Genomic DNA, 14,158 nt, shown 5'->3' with positions numbered 1-14,158 from the left:
TAAGGTAGGTGGATAATGAGAACTCACGTAAGTCAAAATTCTCTCTAGTTGCTCCATCTCTAGCACACGACCAGAGCGCAGATGCATGTGCCTTTGACACCCTACAAGCGTCGGCGAATAACCTTGAAGGTTAACCGCTTACTTTTTTAGGCGTCCGTTTTCACTCATTTTTTTAATGTTATCTTTTTTAATGATCGTTTTTTTTTAATTAAAGTGTGTGATAGCTCAAAACGAGCGTATCACTTAGAGGGTCGCGGTGTGCTTTATAGCACAACGTTCGGTCACTTGAAGCTCCGTTGGTTCTCAAAAAGGTCGATTTTTAGCTACATGTGAAGCTAAAAAACGTAACTTTAAAGGGCGAATGAGGCTTGAGCATGATCGTGAGCTTGAGCTTGGGTATGGGCTTGGGTCTGGGATATATTCTCGATCTCGGTCCTACCCTTAAAATTTTTAAAGATTTTTTTTAAAGATTTTTTTTTTTGGTGGGGATAAGGTCGTCGTGGGCTGTGCGCGAGCACACACACACTCTGCCTACCTACTTACAAGTAATACACCTACTGTTACACACTAACACACTTCATTAGCTCTAACAGATCTACTTCCTACTTACTGTACTTTGCATTACACAGAACTAGCAACCTTAATACTAAGACCTTAGCACAGAGAAAACACAGTAACCTTTCAAAACTTCATTAACAAAGAAATACACAGTAGCAACACAAAATCCTTCTTCTGAACACACACACCTTTCTTCCCTACCTTTCCTGCAATTGAAATTGCACCACAAAAGAAGCACAGAGTGCCATTCAAGCTTATTGTATGGCATTCCCCGGCAGCGGCGCCAAAAATGTGCGCGTCTATCGCACGTGTCAATGCAAGGAACTTGCCGATACACTATGTGCAAGCCACAAATGGCTCCAAGCACGCAACTAGCATAAACTGGTAAGTTCAAAGATGACGATGGTGTGTCACTCACTGCTCTACGCTTACAGTCGTGGAGGATTCCTGGCTGCGAAGAAGAAGGAGCTGCCGTTACGTCGCGCTCAACTACCTCGCCGCCGTCGTGCCGCCGCAATGCTCGATCACACACTCTCTCTCTCTCTCTCACGCATACACACACACACACACACACACAAAGAGATGCAGAAGAAGAAGAAGATGGAGATGGAGCAAGAGCACTCTTCAATTGCACAAATGAGAGAATGAGTGAATTTTAGGTTTAGTTGACTTTTATATGAGCTCGCCCCATTCACACTTGGGCGCCCATGCTTAGCCAACTAATCCCTTGAATGTTCCAGTTAGAGTGCGCCTCTCATCGGCGATCACTCTTACCCTTTTCCTATTGGACTGACAAGCCCGGTACCTGACTCTACCAAATAAATAATACAACGTCCATCGTAGGTGATAGGAATGTACGTGAGGGTTAACAATAATTTTTCATTACTTTTGCCTAATGCAAAAAGTATCTTGGAAGCAATGAATTGATACTCCCTTTCTTTCCATGCTGTCACATATGTTTCTTCTATCTATGCTATATCTAAAGCATTGTGAAAGGCTCTTTGAATAAAGGGTGGTGCTCGCACGAGCATAGTGATCGGTAACAGGTAGCTATCCAAAACTAAGGGCCCCTCACTAGAGAATAGGTGCTAGACACTCTATGCATGGTGGCGTGCAAGATGGTTTGCACGATTTGCGGGTAGTTGATGATCATATGCATGAATTTGTAGTCGATGATGAGATGACATTACTAGTGCAAAGCAAGTGAGTGATCGAGTTGGGACCCAACAATACATGGGCGAGCCAAGAGGGAGAACTTTATTAATAAAAGATATCGAATATATACTCCATAAGTAAGAGAAATTGTTGGATCTCCTATGTGCGAGCGACATGGAAATGGAAGGGGAGGAACTTTGTGCGCATGAGAATGAAGAGAGCGGTTCTTTCAGGTGAGAGTAGTCCAATGGAGCATGTAAATGATAGTGAAAGAGATCTCACCTCCTTGTCTCGATGGCAATCGTCACGGGGAGAGAGAGAGAGAGAGAGAGAGAGAGAGAGAGAGAGAGAGAGAGACCTTCCAAAACTCTATAATCAGAGTTCTTCTTGTGCATGTATTTTTTGCAAAGTGTGGGCACCAAGACTAAGGCTTTACAATGCCATAATTTTTCATTACTTTTGCCTAAGGGAAAAAGAATATTGGAAGCAATGAATTGATACCCCCTTTCTTTCCATGCGGTCACATATGTGCTCTTTGCAAAAGGTTTCTTCTTCTATCTATGCTATATCTCAAGCATGGTGAAAGGCTCTCTGAATAGAGGGTTTGTAAAAGGTGCATTCAAAATTCAAAATAGAGGACGAAAAGAAGCAAGCACACTCAAAGATTGTCATGCAGAGGGCTCTCCTCAAGGTTGTGCAGAACTTCTCACATTGACGCTAGAATTTGAAATTGCCCACTTTTCACAATCATTTTCCCTTGGGATTCCTCGCACGACGTGAAAAAAATCTCTCCTTTTTTATTGTCTGAAGTGAAGATCACTTTATTTTGCTATGACAAAGCTACCATTCAATGATCATCATCGAGGATGATGAGAGGAGAAAGGCCCCGATTGGCTACTCTATGTGGGAGTGTATGCAGACGGCCTCCTGCACAACAAAATGGAGACAAATTGTATGTCATTCATCATTAACAAGATGTGAGGGGGGTGTCCCTTGAGTACAAGAATGCAATGGGTCATGCAACCCTTTTCCATGCAAAGGCAACTAAACAGGGGGCTGTGTGCATTCTCTCTCTCTCTCTCTCTCTCTCTCTCTCTCTCTCACACACACACACACACACACACACACACACACACACACACACACACACACACACACACACACACACACTCTTAGTCACCCTTCTCAAGATGTCATAAGACAACCACAAACTCACCTAAATCAGGTTGTAAAACCATGTCCAAAGATGTCATAAATGAGGCTAGAGCATTTGTTAATCCAAAAGAAACAACAAGAAACTCAAAATGATTGAATCGTGTGTGAAAAGATGCTTTAGGAATATCACTTGGATCAATTTGGAACTGATGATACGTAGAACTTAAATCAATCTTTGGGAAATATCTAGCCCCTCTGGGTCGGTCAAAAAGCTCATCAACTTTGGGGTTAGGATAGTTTTTTGTTATTGTAACCTTATGAAAACCAAGATAGTAAATGCACATGTGCATAGAGCCATCCTTCTTTTTCACCAAGAGCACTGGAAATGCCCCTGGAGGAGAACTGGTTCAAATAAAACTCTTACTTAAATAATCAACAAATTGATGTTCTAATTCCTTAAATGCAGCTTGATTTCGCATATATATTGGCTTGCTTTTAGGTTTACTATTTGGTTGCACATCTATACTAAGTTGAATTTCTTGCCCTAGAGGTATCACAAGAGGCAAATCATCAGGAAGCACATCTTTATAACCATGCAAAACTTGGTTATGTTTATCACATTAGAAAACTAAACTTAAAACTTTCAGGACGTAATTGTTGGGCGATCACTTTTTAGCAAGCGCTTTTTTAAAATCGGGTGAGCAGATTTCTAAAAGATTTCCCCTTCTCTCTCTCTCTTAAGCATTGATAGTTTATGATTTTTTTGGTTTATTCTCTCTCCTCATCCTCTCTCTCTCTCTATCAAATTTTCGTTTCACTGACCTCAACTCATACACATGCACACTCATATGCAAGTACAAAAATACACTCTTTTCAAACATCATGATCTACGTTGAGCAATAAGTTTAGTAACCAAGCGGACAATGACATGTACACATAAATCATTTTTTCAAGAAGCCAAATTAAAGGTTTACAATCCAAAATAATCCAACTAAACTTTGATCTTGTAAATCAGGAGATGAACAATATTAAAAGACTATCGAAACAACTAATATAAACTGATATTTAAAGGCATCAAAATAAGTACATGTGAGTCAATGAATACATCAAGCTCCAGTGGAAGGACAAACTTTAAGTACAAAAAAGGCCGCACCTCATGACATAATTGAGCGAGTGGTGGGAGGGTTTACATGGTGTGTATAAATTTCATTGGTCGGGGTACAGGTTCAACACTCACACAACACTGTCCTTTTTCCAACTGAGGGCTTTGTCTGGCTTTCGGGACACATTTTTTTTACATGCAAAGGTGAAAACCTATGACGTGTTGATTGTATGCATTGTCAGAAGTGACAACGTTGATTTCTTTTGATAGTAGGTGTTCTCAATGACACATTGCACCCAAAATCAGCAAGATTGATGTAGCACACGCGTTTGCGATCAGATCTCATTTGAGTGTCCTCAATATGGCGCTTTTACCCTTGGTGAGGTGGGCGAGAGAAGGATGGTGGAGCTAGAAATGCTCCTACTAGAAACAAGGGTCGTGCCAATGGTGGCCGTCCAGAAGTTGCATCCACGGTTGAGGAAGCTGCAACAAATGGGATGGGGGCTGCACTGAAAGAAACAGGAGGTGCTCCAAATGGAGGAGGAAGTGCCCTATATGGGTGAGGGTATAAACCAGATGTGGGGATGCTCGCGGGGTGTGTGGGTGGAACCGCATCAACTCCAGGGGACCCTTGGGGGCTGCAATGGATGTGGTCAGACTTGCGTCAAATCCTGGGGGACACTCAGGTTCTGAGGCGAATGTGGGGGCGGCTGCTCCATATATGGGCCACGCTACAACTGGGGTAGAGAAAGAGCTAGGTGTATTTTGATTTCATGGCGCCCTGAAACGGTGGCTTCAATGGACGAAACTGCTCTCCCTCACACTGTGGACGAATTTTCTCTCTCCAAAATAATGTGCCTAGCTCTGTAGGGAGGCGCTGAGCTGGTGCAAGACATGCACTGAAAACTGTCAAGCCCATCTCACAACTGATGCAGTGTCTGTGCAGCACTAGACACTATGAGGCCAATGTCCCCACTTCGGCAAAACAATCCATCACAACATCTCCCATGTTGGTAAAGGTACCTAGTATCCATGTGCACACCCACACAAATCTCAAGCATTTTTTTGTGGAGTAACGAAGTCTAAACCAAGAATAGGTTTCAAGTACCTGGAAAACAATGGACTTTTCTCAACGCCACTACGAAACGGCCTCCCATTACAATCAAGTTGTCCTTAAGTTTCGCATCATAAATATATCGTGCAATGTAGTGTGATGGACTGATATCCTCATAGCCCTACCAAACACTCAAAGGTAAAACAAGAAGCCCAATAAAATAATATGCAAACACATTCATAAACTCCAATCAATCGTACCTGTTTATCATGCCTAAAACAAGTAGGAATTCCGCTTTCTCTTCCGGTTTGAACTCTATAAGCACACACTCCACATGGGGTGCCTCTTCCACAGGGATGTCGTTTTTGTTCATCCAATGCATTCATGCCTCCGATCTATGATTCCCATCCTAGACCAAAAAATATGTCTCGGCCATATGACTAAGCTTGGGGATGAGATGAAGCTCTTCATCTAAATCATATGACATCGCAAGATCTCGAGCGGAATGGCTGTGACGAACAGCGACTGTAATTTTCGTTGAGAATCCGCTCACTCAAAATAAACCTTGCCATGGTCAGTTGGTAACCTTTATCTGCAATGGAGTGTTGCAAATTCATTAGCAGATCATCATGCGTGCGAAATAGCAGGGTTTAAAAGAAGGCGACAAAGAGGTAAGCATAGCAATTTGCTATGGTAGATCTATGAGAGTCTATCCAACCCAAAGATATGTGCTTATCAACCACATTTCCAAAGAATTCATTGCCAGTGTCATCTACTTTGGATGCAGCTTCCCCTTAAGTATCCAACCCTCCACTTGATCGTTGGATTCCAACTCCACTTGTCACAATGGATACAACACGGTCTAGAGAACTAGTCGCTTGAGATTGATCACTTTTTTGGGAGGTTTACGTAGGCACTTCTTGCATGCCACTAATGGGAATATCATCTGCAACACCACTTTTGGATTGATTTAGAGTCCTCATAGTGAAAGCACTTCACACAATGAGTGAGTGTGTGTGTGTGTCTGGGGGGGGGGTGGGTATACCCCTCAAGCTAGCCCCCACGTTGCATGGTCGACCCCCTCTTTTTGGCCTTGCTTGAATCTCATTGGCTCTGTCAAGCCTAGGCAATCACATGCCTGGATCATAACTAGCAATAGGGGTAGTCCTTGGACAAGTGTCCTCCTTTCCCCTTTGAGACAGAGGACTTGATAAATGCTTAAACAAAAAACTAATTAGCTAAAATACTATTGGACCCCTTTAGAGGCCAACCAATAGGCTTTAGGCACCTCATGAGGGCAACATGGAGAGGAGCTTGATATGTGTCCTTGTTGCCTCTTTAGACTAGGCTTGCCTTGAGTGAGCGTGTGTGTGTTCTCTCTCATGCTCCTACAAGTAGGGCTCGCCCCCCCATGTGTAGGGATCCTTGTTGACTTTTGGAACACCTTAAACCCCTCAAGCACCTTAGTCATGGAGCACCTTAGCACCTTAGTCATTAAGCACCTTAGTCAGCAAGCACGACAAGCACCTCAAGCTTGGGCCGGGTTCCTACCTCAAGCACAACCCTAGCTTGCCTAAGGTCTAAGGACTTTTACACCAACCATTAGAGGTCTTTAATGAAGCTAACCCTAAGGTCTTTCAAGCTCCATTAGCTTGCATTTCTCTTTGACAGACCATCTCTCATTTGGACCCATTAACTTTAGCCTCGTGTTGTCGAGATACATCCATAAGCACATGTCTATATTATATCTCTTGTTCCTGTTTATTCTCCCACTTTATATGATCATTTTAATATGAGAAAATTATTTGGGTTAGTTAGATATTAGATTTTATGATACGTAGTAGTCTACATGGCCACTGCACGTGGCCACGTAGACCCGCCACGGGGGCCAATGGCCACACACCCACGAGCCTACATAGCCTAGGCATGTGACCACGTAGGACGACCTATGGCCACGCAAGGCCCGTGGGCCTCGTGGGTCATGAGGCCCCGAAGGGCCCGTAGCCCTTGGTTTGTGGCCATGATGCACTTGCCATGTGTATCGTAAGTGTGGGACGGGTGTCTAACCTCACTCCTATCTTATTGCAGACATACCGAGAACCACGAATATAATTGTCAATCCATGGGATGAAGCTGACTCGACTAGTGCATAGAGGCTACAAGAGGTTGTCAATCTCTTGGAAAACAACAAACAATTCGCATCTAAAGCTACACTCAAATGACTGAAATCACCAAAATCTAATCGCTTATCGGCAAACAAATCACATCTGTTACAGCATCAAATGACATCCAAACATTACAAAACTTCTAGGACATGTTTATAAGACCTAAGCACACGTGCTTATGGTATCAAATTTCACTTTAGGTCAAGTGCAAAAAATGGCAGTGAATTTTTGACCTAATCGTTTTCGACCCAGAATGCATTTAAATGCTTAGCAATGATGCCCCAATACCCGGCCTATACTTAGTTTTTGATTTTAAAGCTTAAATTCCTACTTATGATGAAATTAGGCCGTAGGTCGGCAACGCCAAAAGCTACGGATTACCACGAAATGCTTACGTCAATGCGTAGAGCTCTTACCTGCGGTTGTAACGCAACAGATGCGACTGCAATGTGACAACCGAGAAGGGAGTAGAAAAGCGCGAGAAGGAGAGAAGTGAGCACCGTTAGCTCACGTTGTGTTCCTATTATCCCAAACTTATGAAAAACTTACAAAATTTGGCTTTTATACCTTAGCCAAGGTTTTTGTGGTCAAAACTAATAATCTGGGAGCTCTAACTAAAGACAGGTTGATACAATCTGGAAGCTTGTAGTCCCGGCTCATCAATTACAATGTTTATCTAGAAAGTAGGAGTTACAATATTCCCAATTCATCAAAATAATAAGTGTTTGTACAATGAAAGCTCCGGAAAATGATATTTGAGTTAGCTTGCTGCTAACATTCCCTCCTCCTCGATTGTGTTGTCCCCTTGACACAACTTCATGGGCTGAAGTAGTCTTCGGGTTGACGGCTGGCGAGGTGGTCTTTAAGCGCGTGGAGTGCTTTCTCATATCTGAGTCTTCTCTCTTTGTCCGGAACCTGCAAGAATTGCATGGTGACTCGGTTTTTAAGCTCAATGGTTGAGTAGCCAACAAATCTAGATGTGAGGTTACTAATCACTGGCCCAAATATCTTCGTTCTCCAAGTGAAGAAACCTGTATAAAATGCTTTCTCCAGTGCTAACATATTGCTTGAGGGCAAAAACATGCATTGGGCATAGAAGCCATAAAGGACTTCTTCGGAAGGCTGGCCACTTAAGTCATAGCAGAGACCCTTATTACCTTCCAGGAATGACATCCATGGTGCTCCGGCTTGCTCTGACTCATGAAAAGCTTCAATACATGTGAGCAGCATTTGAAAAATCTTATAAAGCATGGCACATGAGAGGTCAGGAAGACTCTTGAAGACAGTCATGGTGCTCGTTAGGGTTTTCACCATGTACTCCTCTGTTATCGGTCCCTGCTCTGGAGTTGGCAATCGTGGATAGTTCAGCCATGTATGCCGCTTCTTTCTCAGTGCTTCATATGCTTGCCAGGTCCTTACCCTTAGTACATGACAAAAGGTTGGGTCTTTCTGTAGTGCGACAGGTGCTCTTGTGAACAAAATCAGATATCGTAGATTCTTGTTCAACCAGCTCTTTCTCCACTTGGGGTGGACATCCTCTGTGCCTTCTGCCTGCATATCTTTATATAATCTTTCTTTTACCTGTAGTAGCTCTACTTTGATCAAAGGATATGGCAATGATTACTGATGCCATTGTGCATTGATTTGGTCGGGAGTGAGTTGAGTGACATTAATTGAGTGGAGAACTCTCAACTCCCAATCCATCGCTGCTTTCCATTTTGCATATGTTTCTTAAGCAACCTGTTTCTTTAGTGCATCTTTCTTAGCTTTAGAGAGCTGGACCATTGGGACCATGGGCCCTTGCTCAACATCTGTAAGTGGTACCTGAAAATATTCTTCTTCTATCCCTTCTGTTGACTGCGTTTCCATCTCAGCAAAAGAGACTGGGAAATTTCGATAGTCGGTTGCTTAGAGGTACTTGTTTCTTCTTGTGTCTCTAGTTGTCCCTCTCTCAACAGCTGATTGACTCTTTTTAACTCCACTATCTCCTTGAGAAGTTGTTCTTCTCGTTGTACCCGCATCATTGCAAGGTCCCTTCTCTATGATTGCTCTAGCTTTAACTCTAGCTCTAGATCCTTATTCCTCTTTTCCAAAGCCTTATAGACTTCATCCGTACCTTTGATCGACAACGGGATTTTCTTTGATCTGTCTCAAAAAGGCTACATGGTCATTAATTCTTTGCTCTGAGTATTGTAGAGAAGCATTCGCTACATTGAGCTGCACTTGAACCTTTTGTACTGACAAAATTGTGGTTATGAGTTCATTTGTTACCTCTATCAGCTGGTAATCTTTGGTCTTGCAGGCATCGGATAACTTGGTGAGAAGTTCTCCCAGTTCCTCCATTTCTTTTTGCTGTTTCTCTTTGGCTAGCTGGTGTTGTTCGACTTCATCTTTCGGCTCCTAGATCTGTCTCTGTAGATCTAAGATGACATTCATCCTCTCATCTAACTCTCCTTGTAGAGCATCTATGACGAGTTCCAGCTCTCTAGCCTTAGCACTGCGGCTAAGTGCTACTGTTCACATTTTTTTGGTCATCCCTTGCATCTGCTTGGCATATTCATTTACTTGCAAAATGACTTCGTCGTTTGTCTCCCATTCTTCAGACTCTATAGGTTGTCTAGATGTTTCAACCATTTCGGTTTGAGGCTCCTTGGGTGGTTCTGTGGTGGCTGCTTGTTGTTGCGGCGGGGGTTCTACTTCTCCTTGAGGCGTTGCGATTGCCTCGGCTGCTTCGATTGCTTGAGGCTTTGTGGATGCCTCTGTGGTTTCTTGTTATGTGGTCATAGATGGTTTTGATTCTCTTTGTTCGGTTGGCCTTGGTTGTTCAAAACTTGTTGCTGCCTGTTCCTGGTGTTCAGGCTCTTTTTCTTTGGCTTCCTCACCCTCATTGGGTGTAGCTGTGGGTGACGGCAAGGGCTTTTGGATGGTCTACTGCTCCGTAGTGGGTAAGGTTGGCTTTGGAGACATCTCCTCCTGATACTGCTGTGTCTCTCCTTGTTCTGTAGCCTCCGCTTGTCTTTGTTGCTCTGCTGCATCTTCTCTTGCTTTTCTCTCAGCTTCTGGAGCTTCTTTTAATTTTAGAGCTTCTGCATTTTCATACATGCGTTCAAGGAAGTCTGTGGGGTTCTCCGCTTCTTTCCTTGCAGGGTTTTTGGTTCTGGGTCCCCTTATCTCTCTTGGAACATACCTTTCCGGGTCCTCACCTGCAGCTTGGTGGCTTCTTTCATAAGTTTGTTTTTCTCTTTCAAACCTCGCCTTCTTTTGCTGAGGTTCCTCTTGGTGTGCAGCTACAACTTTCTTCTTCATCTCTTCAATTTTGGCCCTTCTCTCCTCATTGTCTGAACTCTCACTGCTATGAGCTTTGTGGGAGCTTTCGGCAGATTCTTCATTAGATTTATAAACTCGATTTGATGAATGCGTAGTTCTTGAAGAAGGTTGTGCAGACACAATCCATGTGTTATGATCTGGGGCTGGCGGTAAATTGTTGGCCATGTCAGTAGCATGGTATGCTATTCTTGTCAGTACTTCAGGCGTGCTCAGATAGGTGATGTTACCTTCTTTCTTGGTGCCTTTCAACGTTGTCAGCACATACTGCGCATGATCAATCAGTTGCCTGGTTGTTGACTTCAACACTTGGCTGAAGGTAGTCGCAATTGCATGATTTAGTGTGGTGTACCATGGCGGTCTCTTTGCCAAAAAATGGAAGTGCTGATGGTAGAGACGAGTTGGTTCTTCTACTTGCCTTTGGATGAGGTCGGAAAAAGTTGCAGCAGCAGTCTCCTTGGTGAAGGTGCATGCTGTCTTTTTGTCTCGGGCCTGCATTGTCATTTCTTTAGTTGGCAACTTCAGTGCCTTGGCCACAATTTCCTTTGTGACTACCACTTCTACTTTCTACCCTTGTTGGTGAGTGATTTGGGCTGATCCATCCTCTTTTATTGTAGACAGTAGCTCATAGGCTTTCTAGAAATCTACTCGGCATGGTTCCTGGTTGTAGAATTCCCTGAGGCCCAGCCTTCTGTTAGCTTTCTTTGTGTCTGCTTGGCAGCTACATCATATATCTCTTTCGGTAGCAGTTGCAGCTCTACTTGGTGTCCTTCTTCACTCCTAAACCTGCCAGTGAAAACCGTTGTATTGTTTTCCTCAAGCTGTTCTCTTGACAAGTATGTTGCCTTGGCCGTCTTTACTGAACTTGGATCCAGTTGGTAGGGTGACAGCTCTTGCAGCTTCTCTTTTTGGGACACTCTTTTCTTGGCCTTCTTGGCAGCTTGCATTGCTCTTGCTAAGTGAATACAATGCCAAAGTTAGAAAATTTTGCAGATTTCGCATTGAAATGCCCTTGAGTTTGAATTGATGACAAATTGAGTCCAATTTGCTTCAAATCGATTTTCGAACATGCATAGATGCATAAAAAACATGTAAAGATAAAAATCATAAAGTTCAAGCAAAAATTTGCAACAAAAGTAAATAATCACGATTATTTACAGCTGAGGAGTTTTTTCAACTTTTTGCATTTTTGATATCATAGGCTTGAAATATATAGCATTTGGGTGCTCTGAGTTAAGTGTGGGCTCTTGACTTACAAAACTGACCGTCACCTATTGCTTGGTTGTCGGGCTTAGATCTGATTTTCCATTATAGCTTGTGCATACTACCTGGTCTGGTATAACTGGGCAAAACCAGACTTTATACCTTCTGCTTGATTGTCGGCTAAAAACTAGTTCTTTTTTTTACTACATTTGGTTGGAATCCTTCTGGCCAACTATAGCCTAAATCTGGATAAAGATACTTTGGACCTACTCACAAAAACTTGAGTAAAAATCTATCTAATGTTTTTAAAAAAAGGGATGAATTAAAAACATTTTTTACCAGTGAGCATGTGCTCCATTTTTACTATGGCTGACACTTTTTGGATAGTCCATTTTGACTGCTATTTGGATACCAATCTCTTAAAAGGTGCAGATAGGTAAGCAGGCCTATTACAAAAGACTACTTGCATAACTAAGGTTTCTGCTGGCTGACCTAAACCTTTTTTTTTTTCTTACACTGCTTAAACTAAGGAAATTACATATGATGATTTGGATTTATCGACTTCCTCTCACAGTAAAAAGGGTATTTTAAACATATGAAGTAATTCTGGTAGGATTACTTTGTATAGGACAATAGCCAGTCTAAATACTTTTTAAGTTTGACATGGATAACAACTAATAGGTTCTTTGAAGCGTGCCATACGTAGCCAAGTCTAACATATCTGTTGTCTTGACTATATGGATGCAGGTGAGAATTATATCTTGGCTTAAAGAGGTTTAGCTTGCTGAAGTCTGAATTTGGAAACATCTAATGATGCAATTGGGATAGTTTTTGATACCTTTGTACAAATTCCTTTGGAATGATACTTCATTCTTATTATGTTGTACAGTTATGATTCAAAGACTGAATTGTTTCTGTACTTATCTTTGCCTTGACATCTTTAGCATCTTGTTCATTGGTGTGTTATTTATTTAAGTTAAACAGCTACACACACACACACACACACACACACACACACACACACACACACACACACACACACACACACACACACACACACACACACACACACACACGCACGCACGCATGCACGCATTGACAAAGCGCCTAACAACCCACTTTTTATATGTAAAGCACTCGTACAGATAGAAATTCAACAAAGGCAGGCTCACAAGTAGCGACTTCACTCTATGCCCAGAAGACCCTTCTGAAATTGTAAGGGATATGCTTAAGAGGATGAATATACCCTCATTGGCCCCTCTACCCTTCTTGATGACATCTTTTAAATTTCACAAAAATAGTTTCAGATGGATAACCTGTGGTGCTTCCAGTATTTACTCGAAGTCCTCCTTACTTATGGCATTCTTGTTGAAATCTTGCCTCCCAAAGCTTAAACGAAGAGCAAGGTTCCTTAATTAAAAAGCTCTTCTTTGCCATAATATGAAAATCCAATCATGGTGGATTATTGAATCTATCTATGACTGTGTACTTAACCTACCAAAAGATGCGTCCTCTTTCAACTCAGTAGGCATTAAAAAGTACTATGAGAACATCCCTCATAATGGTAAGATGGGACTTATTCCCCTTATCGATAACCTCATTACTTGTGCTTTCCAAATTGATGTTGCTCCCGTTATTTGTTGCCAGATTTTCTCAGCTTTGTGTCAAGAAGCGACTTGGTTAAAAAACCAAACATAAGAATGGGCTTTCTTTTTATGTTAATGATGTGATCAATATCAACACATGTATATTCAATGCTACCAAAAATTCTACCAACAGACTAATGGAATTCCTATGGGGCTTGCATGTTCACCTATTTGGTGTAATCTTTATTTACATGCCTTGGAGTATAATTACTATGAGAAAATGATTTTCTCTCCTACTACTAGGGTAATATTAATTAAGCTTGCTACCCCTTTTAGGTATTTTGATGACATTCTATGGATAGATTGTCAAAATCCAAAAAAAATCTATCTAAGGAGGGTATATACCCACCAGAACTCACCATGAAAGGAGAAAAGGCAGTAGAAACCACTTTCCTAAATCTTTCCCTTTCCATAATTGATGGAAAAATTCACAAATCTTTAACTTACAATCTTATGCTCCTTCCTTTTACTCCTTTAAAGTATATCCACAGGGCTAGCAATAGACCTAGCAACTAGGCCCACAAAGTCATCCTTTCACAATTGAAACCTATTTTTTTTTGCAACTCTGATACCTTTAAAGCCTGTAATGACATCCACCAGCTGGTAGCTGCTTTTTGTAGAAATGGGTTTGAAAAAGAAAAATTATGGAGATTGATTAGGCAGACCCTACAAGGGTATTGTTTCTCCAATTTTACTTGTGATCCCAAGTTACTCTTGCACCATCTGTCTCTAACTATTGGGCACTTGGACCCTTGAGAGAGGGGGCCTAGTGCCCCCTCTTTGTCCCTAGTATGGG

The 14,158-nt window shown here is 42.1% G+C and overlaps 1 protein-coding gene across 1 annotated transcript in view; it reads left to right on the top strand.

The window, feature by feature from the left end:
* LOC147421099 (uncharacterized) overlaps positions 1-12,631 on the top strand; it is a 55,648-nt gene extending 43,017 nt beyond the window's left edge. The window contains exon 2 of the transcript XR_015187053.1: positions 12,464-12,631. The gene's annotated coding sequence lies outside the window, so the exon portion shown is untranslated. The remainder of the gene's footprint in view (positions 1-12,463) is intronic.
* The last annotated feature ends 1,527 nt before the right edge of the window (positions 12,632-14,158 follow it).

This window comes from Adiantum capillus-veneris, chromosome 28 (genome assembly GCF_014529385.1).
Source record: "Adiantum capillus-veneris isolate H3 chromosome 28, ASM1452938v2, whole genome shotgun sequence".
Classification (NCBI taxonomy): Eukaryota; Viridiplantae; Streptophyta; class Polypodiopsida; order Polypodiales; family Pteridaceae; genus Adiantum; species Adiantum capillus-veneris.
Note: the sequence above shows the minus strand (reverse complement) of the source record. Positions and strands in the feature narration are given on the sequence as shown.